Genomic DNA, 16,991 nt, shown 5'->3' on the forward strand with positions numbered 1-16,991 from the left:
GGCTCATAGCAGAAGAGCCTGATGTGGGGCTTGATCCCATAACGCCGGGATCACGCCCTGAGCTGAAGGCAGAGGCTTAACCGCTGTGCCACCCAGGCGCCCCGAGATATGTCATCTTTTAATATGTAATAAAAGGTGATGATTAAAACATTTATTTCAAATATAAATTTAGATGTCCTTCCCTTAACAAGCCATCTATATAGTACCCAACACAAAAAGGAGGAGAATGGAAAATGAGTAACTCCCTCCAGAAAATTCACTTCCTTGATTTTCATACAACAAAGCTAATAAAATTAATTGTTTTAAATAAAACATATTTGGTGGAAATTCACAATTACTTTAATAGTTGTTTCATTAACTTATTTTATAAGTCTCTTAAAGTAAGTGGTCGATATTTACTATTTCCTATAATTGACAGCCCTCCTCTACTTTGAGGCTGCTAAGATAAAAGACTGGCTGGTGGGATCAATATTTCAAGAAACATAATTGGACTTTTGTATTTTCTTTTGCACTTTTGTATTTTTTAAAGGTAAAATTTAGTCATGCCAAATAATTTTCTAGATTTTCAGGCTCTCTAATATTTGTATAATTATTATACATAGCTTCAATAAATATAAAGGCATGTCTTTCTTTAAATATTAAAACTAATGAAAAATATTATACGTAAGCCATTTAAATGCAGATTGTAGTTGTAAGTATGTGAGATAAATTAATTCATTAAAATGTACTACTTATTACTTATAAGGAAGTATTGAGTGTATTAAAGGTCGTTCCTCAGTTATACTTATGAAAACTCTATCATGATCTTGAATAGAAGAATGGTATACTCTAGTGTGCTATTTTGTCTGATTTCATTTGGCCAGGAAAATTCTAGTAAGAAAAAAGACAATTTATAAAATACATATATATATCATATAATGTCCGTTATACAATAATTCACTGTTATGTTCTCTGACCACCAAAAACAACTTTACCAGAAAGTCTGTTATCGTCTATGTTAAAGTCACAGTTCAAAAAATTCCTTCTGTAATAAAAATGTTCTCATCAACATTTTGCATTAGATCTAATCATTATTTTCTTTTAAAATAGCAAAAATTTATATTACATGTACTAACCACAAATATATCCAGGTTCACCAGGAAATGAAATATATAGGAGGCAGAAGGATCCAGAAGTGGATTAGTGATGCGTACGAAATGAATTTAAGTATGGTTTTGGGTTTTTATATTTCTATTTAATATTGAACCAGGTTAAAAAAAAAAAAGAAAAAAGGGAGAAAAAACATACACACAACATGTTTCTACTCTCCAATTTGCCTCAGTCCCATCTATGATTTTTTTTTCTAAAAAGATTCTGTTACAAATTTTAATAACATTAACTTAGTTTCAAGCTGTAAACTATTTGCTTGCTTTCAATTAAAATAAATTCTAACATGTCTTCCTTATTCAAAATTTAATTGATTATTCAAAATTAATTTGGTGTAATAGAGAGCTTCAAGGCCCTGATGATCATTCACATTCCAGATTATTGCTTACTATTTATTTTTTTGCAATTAAGTCATTCCATTTCTATCAGTATTGACTCAATGATTAATTCATTTATCAAATAAGCATTTACTAATACATGTCATAGACTGTGCTAGGTGTTGATAATACAAAGATTCTTAATGTGATCATTGCTCTTCAGGCCCTCAATATGGTAAACAAAAAAATAAAATTAAGTAAATAAGAAAAAGAGTGGGGTGGAGGGAGTTTTTACCCTTTCACTTGTGTATCTGTAATGAAAGGGTTAGTGTAAGTATACTAATAAAATTGATCATAATTCAGAAATTTAATTTGCTATTTTTGCTTTCACCCTATTTATATAATTAAACTTGATGCAGAAAGCTCATGGAATTTTCTAAATTCCTTAAAATAAACTCATGCAATATGCTTTCAATTAAATATGTTCATAATTAAATTTTATACATTAATAGCAAAATGATATGCAATAAAATATAATGTGTTAAATATACAAAATAGAACATCGTAATTCGACTTTCAGTTTCAACAGTGATATAGAAAGAGCTTGAAAGTCATCTCTTCTTTCCATACAATAAGAAAAACTAAACTCCCTGAAAATCAGTGACTTTTAATGAACTTATTAGAGAACTAGAGGACTGACTTTGCAGATCAAACCACAACCTCAGCGTCTGGAGAAACAAGTGAATCCAGAGAATAAAAGCCAAGATATGCTTCTCGGGAGCAGAAGCTGCTGGATCCATAAACTGGTGGGAACACCTCAATGGTAACTTTTATGAATTGCTTAAAGGTGGTCTTGGTCCAGCACAAAGTTAAGAATTTCCTGGGAGCATTCTTAGCTGCCCTATGACCCACCCCTCTTTGTGAATTTTACCTTTAGGACCAGCAACGGATTCTCATGGTGAAGATCAAAAACAATGATCACAGGTCTGACAGAGGGAGAGGAAGACAAATCATTGTGAAATATGCCCAATATAGCACGTCTACATTTCAACAAAAAAATTACAAGGCATGCCAAAGAGGAAAAGAAAAAAGATACTAGAATTTTCTAACAGGGAATTTAAAATAACTGTGTTTCACATGTTAAAAACTCTAATGGAAAAAGTAGAAAACATGCAAGAACATATTGATAATGTAAGCAGAGAGACAGAAATTCTAGTAAAGTATCAAAGGTAAATGGTTGAAAACAAAAACACCTGAACAGAAAAGAAAAATGCCATTGATGATTTCATCAGTAGATTGTATGAAGTTGAGGAAATAATCAAAGATTCATGGGTTTAAAGATACATCAATAGAAATTTCCCAAACTGAAAAGCAAAGAGAAAAAAACAGTGAACGAAAAAAATAAATAAAAACACAATTGAACAATTGTGCATTATAATTTCTGTACCCCCAAATTGTATAGGTTTGATGCCTTAACCAGCAGTACCTTAAATGTGATTGTCTTTGGAGAGAGGGTGTTTAAGTTTAAATTAGTATGGGACCTAATCCAATATGAAGGATGTTCTTATAAGAGATTAAGACACAGACACACACAGAATGAAGACCTTGTGAAGACACAGGGAGAAGACAGCCATCTCCAAGCCAAGGAGAGAGGCCACAGAAAAACAAATCATACGATTACCTTAATTTTGGACTTCTAGTTCCCAGAATTGTGAGAAAAAAAATTTCTGTTCTTTAAGCCACCCAGGCTGTGGCAACTTTATTATGGTAACCCTCTCAAACTGATACAACTATGGAACAATTTCAAAAGCTGTAACAAAGATAATCAGAATAACAGAAGACAGAACAAAATATTTGAAGCAGTAATGACAAAGAACTCACCAAAATCAGTGATAGACAACAAATCACAGATCCAGGAAGCTCAGAAATTACCAAATAGGACAAATATCAAAAATTCTAAACCTAGACAAATCATATTTGAGCTGCAGAAAGTCAAACACACCTAAAAAGTCTAAGGGAAGGGAAAAAGACATTCTCATCCAACAAAACAACCCCCCCCACAACAACAACAACAAATGAGAGAATTAATTACTAACAAATTTTACATTTTTTTCTACAAAAAATATTTTAAAATGTTCTACAGGGAGAAGGAAAATTGTATGGGTCAGAAATTTGACCTGTGTAAAGAAGAAGAGCATTAATAAAAGAACAAATGTGGGTAAGTAATTTCTTTTTCTTACTGTTGGTTGATCTAAAATATAACTGTTGAAACTATTAAAAGCAACAATATGATAGGCAATTATAATATATATAAATGAAATAAATGACAGAAATGTCATAAGAGATCAGAGGAAGTTATTGGAAGTACTCTGTTACAAATTACCTGAATTAACATGATGCTGCATAGTGTTGTTTTTTAAAGTTGGAATTAAGACAGTAAAAATATGTATTACTCACTTTAGAACAACCGCTCAACATATATATTTTAAAAACAGTGTAACTGATGTGGTAAGAAAGGAGATAAAGGGAATAACAAAATTCTGTTAAAACCAGAGAAGACAAAAACAGAGAGAAAGAAACCCGACCAAACAAATGAGAATACAATTAATATAAAGAGATTATAAATATAGTAGCTATCAACGCAAATATATTAATCAATTTAAGAGTGAATAGTCTCAATATACCAATTAAATGTCTGATTGTCATAATCAATTAAACAGTATGTTATTTCAAAGAAACCATTTTTAAATATAAAAAATCCAGATAGCTTAAAAGCAAAGGAATGACAAAAGATAGATATACCATACTCACACCAATCGAAAGAAAGCTGGAATAGCAATAATTGCTGATGAAACAAGTTTCGGAACAAGGTAAATTATCAGAGATAAAGGTGGGTGCTGCATATTGAAAAAGCGGTCAGTTGTCCAAGGAGACATAAAGGGCCTAAGCTTGTATGTACCTGAGAACAGGGCATCAAAGCACATAAGGCAACAATTGATAAAACTAAAAGAATTAGGCCACTCTATAGTTTGAGACTTCAACACCCCTCTTCCAGTAATTAATAGATAAAGCAGACAGAAGATTAATAAAAATATAGTTGACCTGAGTAGAACTATCAATCAAATTGTTCTAATCAACATTTATAGAGTACTCCATTCAACAACAGTAGAATACATTTCTTAACATGATGAGACTGGGGCTCTGTATTTTTGAGAAGAGGCCACAAAGTGCCATTTGTTACATCATATAAGGGGTACAAACGATCCACATGAATTAGTGCTGTTTTTTTTGTTTGTTTGTTTTGCGATTTTATATATTTATTTGAGAGAGAGAGACAGCACAAGTGGGAGGGGCAGAGGGAGAAGGGGAGAGAGAAGTTCAAGCAGACTCCACACTGAACGGAGCCTGACTCAAGGCTCAATCCCAGGACCCTGAGATCATGACCTGCGCTGAAACCAAGAGTTGGACATTTAACCGACTGTGCCACCCAGATGCCCTGCATTATTGCGGTTGATGTTGCCCTTGATGATCTGGCTGAAGTTGTGTTTGTAAGATTTGTGCACTATAAACCTGCTGTGTTCTCCCCTTTCTATATATACTCCATATATATATAATATAAATATAAAATACCCTATATACTCTATATATATCATATATATATATATATATATATATAATACCATATAATACTCCATATTATATACTTTTTGGAAGAGAGTTACTTTTTCACCCCACACTTAAGGAGTGTGTAGTTATGCTCAACCTCCCTCAGAGCATAGGAGCTACAAAATTTAATTGAAATTTTGCATGGGAGAAATGGCTCTTCTCCCTTATCTGTTTACATCAGTATGGAATCATGGATATTTATTTTATATTTTGGTTTATAACCTGATACCATTTATTGTATCCTCAGCTTTTGCTATAAAAAGTTCTTGAAGATGACCTCCGTGTGCCTTTCACCTGTCAGTATCATAGTGGTTTTGGTTTTTGAGCACCTTTATACTCTGTCACTAACAAGATGCTTCCAGCTCACATGCATTTCCTATCTCGGTCCTAGAGTTAGCCATTTCTCCAAGCAGCTTTAGTTCCTTTTATTGGAGAATTGCATTAGCAATCAAGATCTGGCCACTAGGGTGTGCTCATTGGCACAGAGTTGTCGTTGTGTCTAGGCCTTATCAACTGAGAAAGCAAGGATACAAGGTTAATATAAAACAGTCAATTCTTTCTTATATACCAGCAATGAACAAAGGTCATTAGGTAAAAATTAAGGAAATCTGAATAAAGTACAAACTTTAGTTAATAATAATATTATATTATTTATTAATTCTAACAAAATACCATGCTAATATAAAGTGTTAATAATAGCAGAAATTGGGAGTGAAGTATATAGGTACATTATCTTCATAATTATTCCGTAAGTTGAAATCTGTTCTAAGTAAAAGCTGATTTAGAAATAAACCCATAAGACATTCTTGAAATGTCTTACTCAAAATTTCATAAGTACAAATAATTCAAACAAAAATCTCAACTCTTAAATAGCATTTCCCGGAAAGTGTTGTTACAATACATGTTCATTACCTCAAATTAATCTTCTTTTCTCTAAATATAAACCTTGCTAGCTAGATAGCATTTTTTTGCCTGACTTATAGGTAAGTGTGACTACCTGTCTAAATTTTCAACCAGGGAAATGTGAATGGAAATCATATCAGCAACTCCCAACTCACTTGTTTAAGAGAAACTTGGCCTGGGCTCATTCTTACTTTCCTCCCTGCCTATGAATGGCCATGAATGTTGCTGCCTGGAAAATCATTTTTCAAGGATAGCAGAATCCCTAACTATTCTGCAACAAATACTTTGAGTAGATCCCTTGTATACCTATGAGAACCATAAGATCCTGTGTATACCCATACTATACATTATGGAAGAGAAAAATAAATTTATCTCTTTTTTGAGTGATTCCATTTTAAGAATTTTAAAAACTACTCTTCAGCTTTCATTCTACTTTTTCTAGTGGATCCTCTGGTTGAATATCTAATGCGTTTTTATAGTAATGGGCACAAAATTTACAATTTACAAATTATAAGAAATGCTTTTAGCTTTTTATAAGAATATTTTCCAGAAATGAAAACCTTACACCCCTTTTATGGCCTCAAACTGTTTTGATGTAATTCTTTTGATTGAGCTTTTTCGAAATTCCTTATGCAAGTATAGTAAGTAATCAAAATGACCATCAGGTACTTTATGCTGTTGCAATAACATATAAAACATAGTGATTATTTTGGCTGTAAGCTTGTTTTGCTCTATACTAAAGGACTCAATAGTGCTATAATTTTGTGTTTATGTCACTTTCACAAACATCAGCCTATCGTTCATGTACATAGTTTCACATGGAATTGTTTCAACACTCTTTTTTAAAAAAGTGCATTACTCTTGGTAAAGGTGGTTACGGAAAGGAAGTTATGACAACAAACTGCCTGAATTAAGACTTTATTTTCCAAGGGTCATTTGATATACTCAGTGATTAGAGAACATGAGATTTTGTACCTCTATAATATATGGTTGAATCAAATATGATTTATACTTATGAAAATAGAACTCCACGGGACTACTATTAACCTAATTTTGCCTATTGTATATCAAGGATTTTGAAAGTATTTTCTAATCTTCGGAAGTGCTTACCTAATACTAAATATCACTAGTTTGGGACCGTCTCACTTTCCTAAAGTCTTTGGTGACATGCATCTACCTAAAATGGAAAGATTTTAGTTTGTTTAGTTCTGTTTACTCAGTTATTGAAACATATATTCATTTAGCTAACAACAACAACAACAAAATATGCTAAATGTCAACCATGTGCCTATAGTATTGCTAAGTTCTGGGAATAAAACAATGGAAAACATAGACTTTGTGACTAAGTTTACTGGCTATAGATAATATTCTTTACTTCCTTCTTTTAATATTAGAACTCCTGAGTTATAGCTGGCGTGGTATTCTTATAACCAGTTGCAGTCATATAGCCAAATTCTGGCAAATAAAAGGTGAAAAGAAGGAATGTGTGTTTGGGTCATTCTCTCAGGGTCAGCTAGATAATTTGCAGGGTTCAGTGAAGAGTGAACATGCAAGGATTTTGTTAAAAATTTTTAAGACTTTCAAGATGGGGGGGGGGGCGGCGTCCATAGGCATTCAGAATGGTTCAGCATTTGACTTACCATCGTAGGCTGTCCTACAATACAGCCTCTAACAAAACTAGACTGTCCTGAACCCCTGGTAATAGAATTGTTCACCTTTATACCAAGAAGGCTGGGAAAGCACCAAAATCTGCATGTGGCGTGTGCCCAGGCCGACTTCAAGGAGTTCACGCTGTGAGACCTAAAGTCCTTATGCGGTTGCCTAAAACAAAAAAACATGTCAGCAAGGCCTATGGTGGTTCCATGTGTGCTAAGCGTGTTCGTGACAGGATCAAGGGTGCTTTCCTTATTGAGGAGCAGAAAATCATTGTGCAAGTGTTGAAGGCACAAGCACAGAGTTAGAAAGCTAAATAAAAAAATGAAGCTTTTTTGAGTAATAAAAAAAATCAAAAGACTAGATCTGTTAAAAAAAATAATAATTTCAAGATGGTGACAGTGGTACATTAAACCAAGCATGAGACCCTTCTAAGTGAGGGGTCCTTGGAATCTGCCTAGGCTTTGGAATCTGACCCTGCATGTTCTTATAGGGATGTGGTTAAATAGTTCTTGTACTTTTATCCCTTCTGCAATTGCTGGGATATAAAAATTATGTCAGATCCTGGATGAGCCATGGATCCAGAGATAGAAGTCATGTGAAGAGAATGAAACAGCTACCCATTATCCCTGAACTAACCTGTTTTTTCATTATTATGTGATATTTAAAACAGAAATCTTATATAAGCTATTGTAATTTTTAGTTTCTTTGCTGTAGCACATTGTCAGATGCCAAGCATTTCATACATATATTTTTAAAAGATTATCTTGCAAATTTGCCTCCACTTTATTTCAATACCCATACGGTTGAATTTTCATTATCATTATATTTAATTTCTAGAGATATAAATTAAAGTGGAATAGGTAAACTGGTAGAAAGTTATTTACTGAAGTGATCCTAAACTGCTTTAATATGGTTGAGCATATGTTCATTGTACCCTGCTGGATAAAAACATGTTTCTTTGATATTTGATTTTGTTTAATGAATCATTAATTTCATTAATTAATGTTGATGTCAGTTATGTCAAACTGTTGATACATATAAAATTACATACTATTTCCACTTCAACTGACTTTATTACTCTCATTATCATTAATATCGGAAATCATACTGAATACATAGTTTAGGCAGTTGTGAATAAACTGGGAGGGTGGGGATGAGGTAAGGTATTATCATGCCCTTCAAGCACAGTAGAATCACAGTTGTGTTAACAAGGATCATATGTTCTTTCTTATCTACTCAAACAGGTGATGGATGGATGATATAGAGATGATCGATAGCAAAACAATGTAAAAATATATGGAAAAGAACAAGGTTTTAATGTAGTAGTTTATTTATTTTTTAACAAATTTCTTCTAACTGAAAGCCATGTATATAATACAAATTAAAATGATTTCTCTACTGGTTGAAATCAGGTTGAAGTATCATGCTAAGCCCTGGTCATTCAAAAACACCATTGACCTCTGTGGTGGCAACTGATTGATTTCCATGGGCTCCTAAGAAAAAACTACTATTTTAATAATAAATTACAGTCAGGCACTTTAATTTTGGGTGTGTGTGCTAAGCATATTGTTGTGATGGAGAGGCCACTTCATTCTTCTGGGACCTGGGTTCTTCCCATATAAAGTTATATCTCCATGGGCTTTCAGTTCTCTTTTAGCTTCAAAATTCCTATGATTTTATGAGCAAATAATTCAAATAGTAAAGCTCTCTTTGGGTGAAAATGGTTGGAAAATACTGATGGTGGTGATGGCTGCTAGCTGAGCCTTGAAATATGAGTAGGATCTTAATAAATTAAGGCAGTGGGGGAGGACAGTCCACATAAAGCAAATGCCATTTAGTTTGGAAATGCAAATACATGTTCTGGTCACAAGGAATATATGTGCTTCTCAGTGCTTGAAAGTTTGATTTTCACTGTTGATCCAAACCCTTTGATTTTGGAAGAGTAGACATCCTTTAGAACATTACTGAACACAGTGATTTGCTCAGTTGTTCGGAGAGACTGAAAAATTAATTCCACTTTTCACTGGCAAAGGTTTCTGTCACATTCAGACGTATTTGGCATTTGCAGTAACAAAGCCACAGTTAAGTTTGCCGATACAACAGTTGCTAAAACCATAATGCTTATCGTCCATAATGTTTATCGTCCATGATGACTTAAGGGTGAGATGGAATAAAAAGAATATACAATGAATGAATGATTCATCAGATTAATTCACTTTGTATAATAAATCAAATTCTTCAAAATTTCTGTAGTCATGTTGATTACAGGAATCACAGAGACGTGTACATAAAATTTAGAGTTAAGATACCTTTCAAAAAGAAGAATCATTAAAATGAACACATAACAGATTCAATAGTCTATTCAGAAATTTTTGTTGTAAAAAAAGTCATCAAAATAGACAGATGTAAAAGAAGGCTGTAAGCTTTTCATGTGCATTGCCATTTACAAAGGTAGAGTGTCCCAACAGAAGTAAAGTTGCCTATATGCATTCTAAAGATTGAATTTGAGAGAGCGCGCACCCAGGAGCAGAGGGAGGGCCAGAGAGGGCAGAGGGGTGCAGAGAGGGGCAGAGAGGGGCAGAGGGAGAAGCAGACTCCCCACTGAGCAGGGGGCCCCAGCAGGGCTTGCTCCCAGAACCCTGAGATCATGACCTAGGTTGAAAGCAGACATTTAACTGACCAGAGGCATGCATACCCTGATCAGTGTATTTCTTTTCTTCTTATTATTATTTTTAAGATTTCATTTCCAGGAATGTCTGGGTGGCTCAGTCAGTTGAGCATCTGCCTTTGGCTCATGTGGTGATTCCAGGGTCCTGGGGTTGAGTCCCACATCGGGCTCCTTGCTCAGCAGGAGCCTACTTCTCTCTCTGCCTGCCGCTCCCCCTGCTCACGCTCTCTCTCTCCCTCTCTGACAAATAAGTAAATAAAATGTTTTTTTTTTAAAAATTTTATTTCTAAGTAATTTCTACACCCAACATGGAGCTCAAATTTATAACTCAAGATGTAAGCCTTGGGTTAAGACTGAGCCAGCTAGGTGCCCCTATTTCCTCTTTTAAATATTTGTTTTCTATGTTAACATTTTTAAACATGTCATTCCTAATAGGAAGCATTAACCTGGTAGTATCTATTTTTCTCATAGTTTTCCAAAACTAGCAGTTTTTTATTGCTATAGACTAAATGTTTGTGTCCCTCAAAATTCATATGTTGAAACCTTATTGCCAATGTGATGGTATTTGGTGATGTGGTGTTTTGGTGATTAGACCACGAAAGTGGAGCCCATGATCCACCCATGACTAAACCCGTGAACGGGGTTAGTGCTCTTATAAAAGAGACCCTAGAGAGCTCCCTCACCCCTTCTACCATGTGAGGACACGGGAAGAAGATAGTCACCTAGGGCATCAATACACAGACTGTCCTAAGACACTGAATCTTCTAACAAATCAATCTTGCCCTTCCCAGCTTCCACATCTGTGAGAAATAAATGTTTATTGTTTAAGCTACCCAGTCTATGCTATTTTTATTATAATAGTCTGAATGGACTGACAATTATAAGATTGGCAAAACTTCTTAAAATCATTGGTGTCTTAAAGATCATAAATTTAGCTTATGCTCAGAGTGATGAGTACTTCAAGTCTTGTCTTGTTTATTAACACACATAGGAAGAGCTTATTTTTTAGAGTAATCTCTACATCCAACATGAGACCTGAACTTATAACCCCAAAATCAAGAGTTGCATGCTCTACCAACTGAGACAGCCAGGCACCCATATTAACATTTTTAAGGAACTAAATGCCTGGTACAGTTCTAAATAATGTATAAATATCAATCCATTTAATTCACAGAACAACCCAGTGAAGTCTATTTAGATCACTAGTTTGCAGACTGAATAAAGAAGACACAGAAAGGTAAAATAATTTACCCAACTGGTAAATAAAAGAACCAGAATTAAAACAGTGGCATTTTAGTCCCAAATCCTATGTTCTTAAGTACTATACTTTCACTTACTTAAAAAAAAATTGCAATATGATATATTTATTTATACACATCCTTTTAGCAACTTCATTCTTAATCTCTCTTTATTTCAAAAACAAAGAAAGAAATAGAAATAAAACGTTTAGAGACCATAAATGACTCATTCTGTTAGGTACATAACAACAATTTTAGTAAATTTTTAATGTGTATTAATTATCCATTCACTTCAATTACTTCATTTCGTGCACTTGTGTTTTTTTTAAATAATTGAGTGTTTACGCATGATAGTATAAAAACCCTGGAAATTAATTTTCCTTTAGCCATATGCAAATTACTGCATACTTAAAACTATAACCAAATTATTTTCCCAGATGCTAACCATATCCCTTGGGTCCTAAATTCTTAATTTCTTTTTTTCCCAGCTATTTTTTTTTAACTTAGTCAACATCATTCATTCCATGGCTTTTATTTGTATGTTTGCATTCAAAGCACAACTCATATCCACATGAAGTTAGTAACTGTATTATTTCCTGTTGCTGTTGTAAAAAATTACCACAAACAGCGTGGCTTAAAACAATTTATATTTATTTTCTTACATTTCTGAAGCCCAGAAGAAATCAGCATTACTGGGCTGAAAATGTGCTAGCGGGCCATACACCCTGAGAAGACTCTTGGGGAGAACCCATTCCTTGTCTCTTCCAGCATCTGGTGGCTGCCAGCACTTTGAGCACCTAGAAACATCCCTCTAATCTCTGTCTCTGATTTTACATTGTTTTCTCTGTGTGTCATCACCAATCAGCCTGGCTAGAAATTCTAGAGACTTCTCAAGCCTATTCTAGTGATGTATTTTCTCTGAACTTGTGCATGTAATCTCCTAGTTGAACAGGTGTGTCTCTTTCTACTCAGTGGGGGTCTGTGGTACTAAAGCCTCTCTGGTGTTGGAACAAGCCATGGTCCTGGAGCTTCCCCTAGTGTCTATCTGTAGTAACTCTCTGCAAACGCTCTGGTGCTAGACCAAGCCAGGGTAATGTCCTTTATTCTTTGTGACCTCCAAGCTGGTGCCCATTCCTGTCAGCATTTAGATTGAGGCAAGACAGAAACCAACCCTCATGCAGCCTCTCCCAAAAAAAAGAACATGGGGTGAGATAAGGGAGCAGAAGGTTAGCTGAGGACAGGCAGAACTTGACACCCTACAAGCCCCCCCCCCCATGGGATATATTTGACATTGCTCAGGCACTCCTGGCTGTCCTGAAGGAAAAACAAATATTTAACATATAGAGATTACAATCCTGCAAGACACGAGTCTCCCTCAGTTTATAAAAGTCTTAGAAATGTACAAGAACAAAGCGTTCCTTTTCTTTTCTTTTTTTTTAGGATTTTATTTATTTATTTGACACAGAGACAGAGAGTATAAGCAGGGGGAGCAGCAGGCAGAGGGAGATGGAGAAGCAGGCTCCCTGCTGAGCAGGGAGCCCAATGTGGGGCTCGATCCTAGGACCCTGGGATTATGACCTGAGCTGAAGGCAGATGCTTAACTGACCAAGCCACCCAGGCACCCCAGGAGCAAAGCATGTCTATCAATGGCCTACCTTCCAGAAGGGAATGTAGATACAATTAAATGTCCTTATAACCTGCAGCCCATTGACAGATACTTGAAGTGGGCAGATTATAGTGTTCCTCCAGGAAGTTCCCAACTATCTCACTGTTAATACCTTGCTAGAGGGAAAGACAACCTTAACCTGACAATGGTAAGGACTCCAGTATCCTGTGAGTCTTCTTTAACATACAACAATCCTTTTGAAACCTCCCTTTTCCTTAATTCCCCCAGCCCCACAATACATAATCAGCCACACCTCACAAACCCCGGGGCAGCAGCTTTTTTCTGCCCATGGGTCCTGTCCATCCCACCACTCCCACCCACCCCCCGCTCCCCCCCCCTGCTTTAATAAAACCACCTTTTTGCACCAGAGATGTCTCAAGAATTCTTTCTTGGCCATCGACTCTAGACGTCACCCCACCAAACCTCACCTATATTCCAAAACCCCATCAGGTTGTATGTGCCATTCCTCTTTTTCTTTCCTCAGAGAGAAGTCAGAAATAGGGAGTTTTCTCCTGATTGTGCATTATTACCGTGCCAGAGGAAGGGGCGTGGCCAGTAAATACTGCAAATATTACTACTAGATTCAGTGCAGATCTTCTTGGCTGTGCCTCCCTTTAGGTGTGGTAAACTAACTGCTTTCTGTATATCTCACATGTCAGTTGGTCCATGCATTGTTAAGTCATCGTTTCCATGGGGAAAGAAGGTGTGGGGTTACCTATATTATCTGCAGTCACTACCCAAGTGTTTTAAAAAGTCTATATATGTCAAGCCCTGTGATTAAAGTAGGTGACACAAGGGTGAAATGACATAGTTCTATCCCTCAAATGGCCTAAAAACTAATCAAGGAAATGAATATAAACTCAAACCGTAACACAATATAATCTGTGCAATGATAGATGCAAAGACTTGACGAATAGTGGCATTAAAGTAAAAAATGGAGCGTTGAATAACAAGGGTCTCAGAAAAGAAAATATCCAACCTGTGACCTGTGATTTGAAGGCTCAACAGGAATTTTCTAGCTGTGTGAGTGGTAAATAGTGTAAGAAATACCATATGAAAATAATCATAGGCATCAAGTTACATTTGACATTTAAAAAAAAAGTGATTCATGTGGGCAAGCGGAGTGAAATTAGTGATGAGGAATTGAAAGTATAGATTTAATTCCAACTGTCTTTCTTGGACTGTCTGATCAAAAGGGTGTGTATCATCAACAAGATAGGCAATGTGGCAGTAGGAGCAAGTTTGGCAAAAAAGATAAGGAGTCTGGTTTAGGTATGCTGAAATTAAAATTTCTACAAAACTTTCCCTTGAAATTCTATAAGGAACACAAACTATTACAAGATGAATATTCATTATTATCAATGTATCACAGGTGGAACTCTAAACAAATACATAACAAAAAAAGAAGCTGGTAGAGGGAACAAGAAATGGTAACAAATAATTTGAACAATGGGAAAACTTGGTTTCTTCCTACAAATCAACAAATAAGAGAGTGCTCAGTAGAGTTATAGGCCATGAATGGCTGCTAGAACAAAGATTGCCAAAGGTAATGACCTTAGCTAGAGAAATTCTAAGGCAGAATCTGATGGAGGGATGCTCTTAGTTATTTTCAAAGGGGATGGGAAATGAGAAAGTCAAGGTTAGAAAGTGTAGTTTCTTCTTAAAGAAGTGTGGCTGTGTTATCTGGCTAAAGGTCAGTCTATACTAGCTTCCTAATATCGTCCAACATAAGTTAGCTCATGTACCAATGTTAATGCTTTTCCTGGTCTTTGGTTTCCCTGGCATAGCCTCCCTATTTTTCAACCTTTTGGGAAAACACTGAAAACAGAGTATGAGGAGGAAAATTTAGCTCTTAAGGACTCCTTAGGAAGGAATGGAATGTTTCTCATATGTAGGAGGATCATGGTAAAATTGCTATCGTACCATTGTAGTTTAGACTGGAAAGCCCATGGTCATGTGTACATGCTAAAATAAGGAACTAATGGCAAGAATGAGGGAACACTATGAAGAAAAAGGAAACTAAGAGTTTGGTGGAGTTAAGACTGCCAACACAAACATTGCCAGTTTAGTTACAAGACAGCAGCATAATTTTGAAGTGCAAAATAATAAAATTAGGAATGAAGGAAATCATTGAAATACAAGTGGACACAGAGAGCTATATTCTGAATGATCCTGAGAACAAAAATGTTGAACCAGAATTAATGCTGTTAAAAGCCAGGGTTGGATTTTATTATGATTAAAGTATATTTTAGGTGATTCTTAACTTAATTGTTAATAGAACAATCTTCAGGCTGTCCTAAGGAAATCCTTTCTCATTGAAATGAGCAGACTGAGTGGAAGAGAAAAAAATTATAAGGAAACAGAAAGAATTAATGAAGGGCTTGCATCAGATTTAGCCCTAGACAAACTTTGACGATACACATCAATTATTTTGTAAAATATGAGAATGTGCAAAACTTTCCTAATAAAAATTTCATGATAGTATATTTGCAAATGGATTCCATTTGGGAAAAAATGATTGAATTTGTTTTCTCAGAGGTATAATACAAATTTTGTCTTCACAAAACCAACACCAAATTCCCAGTGTGGGTTGCATGTTCTATTCAAATACAATGTGGAAATGGAAAATATTTTTGTTACTTGCTTCAGAAGTTTTCTGTTTCCTAAGTTCACTTGTTTCTAAATTCTGTTAAATAACTCGACTGTAAAAGGAACCACGGAAACCAGATTGCTCATTTTCATTTGATACACGTTGCTTATTATTTTTAAGCCAAGCAAAATGTTATACCATCAAGTGGATGGACATCTGTTGAAAACTTTACATTGATTTTTACATAAACCAATATGATCAAAACATATTCATAACTCTACAGATAAAAAGAATTCCTCTTGGTTTTTTTAACCATCTAATAACCAATATTTCCTATTCAAGCTTGAAATGTGGGGTGAGGAAGCTACTTTTTAACCTTATTGAGTTAGAAAACACTTGAAGGGTCAGCATGGAGAAATATATTGTTATTTGCAGATTTTTAGCACTTATTGAATGTTCAAAGTTGCTAGAAAGCGAGCTAAATAAATCACCTTTTTCAAGCCAATGAAACTGATGTTTCAAAGTCTGTAGTATTGACATCTGAATTACTATTGCTTAGGGAATCCTGGGGCTGTGTTTCAATGGCCAGGAAATTTCAAAGGGGATTCCAGTAGGAATAAGAGTAAAATAGAGCGAGGTAAATTGAATGGCAATTGTCACTGGTTGAAATAATGAAACAATTGAGTAGAACTAAATTCTAAACTAATTTTAGGTAAATGATTCGGCTTCTTTAAATAAATTTCAAAACTTCAACTTTCTGACACAAGTAGACACTGTGTGTATTTAAGGTGCAGAACATGAAGTGTGATGCACATATACACTGTGAAATGAGTCCCACAATCAACCTAATTAACATATTCATCAGCTCACATAGGTACTTTTTTCCCTTGGTGGTTCAAACAGAGGGATTTACTCTCAGCAAATTTGAAGTATCAATACAGTATTGTAAACAATAATTACCACGCAGCATATTATATCTCCAGAATTTATTTATTCTACATAAATAAACATGTACCCTTTGACTAACATCTCTCGCATTATCCCAAGTCCCAGGCCCTGGCAACCACAATTACACTCTGCTTTTATGAGGTCCAGTCCATAGCACCACTTTATGGCAGCCCTGGCAACTAATACAGGACCT

At 35.1% G+C, this 16,991-nt stretch overlaps 1 pseudogene; it reads left to right on the plus strand.

Moving 5' to 3' along the window:
• Positions 1-7,636: 7,636 nt before the first annotated feature.
• Positions 7,637-8,005, plus strand: LOC109490628 (annotated as a pseudogene).
• Positions 8,006-16,991: the final 8,986 nt, after the last annotated feature.

Source organism: Ailuropoda melanoleuca, chromosome 8 (assembly GCF_002007445.2).
Source record: "Ailuropoda melanoleuca isolate Jingjing chromosome 8, ASM200744v2, whole genome shotgun sequence".
Lineage (NCBI taxonomy): Eukaryota > Metazoa > Chordata > Mammalia > Carnivora > Ursidae > Ailuropoda > Ailuropoda melanoleuca.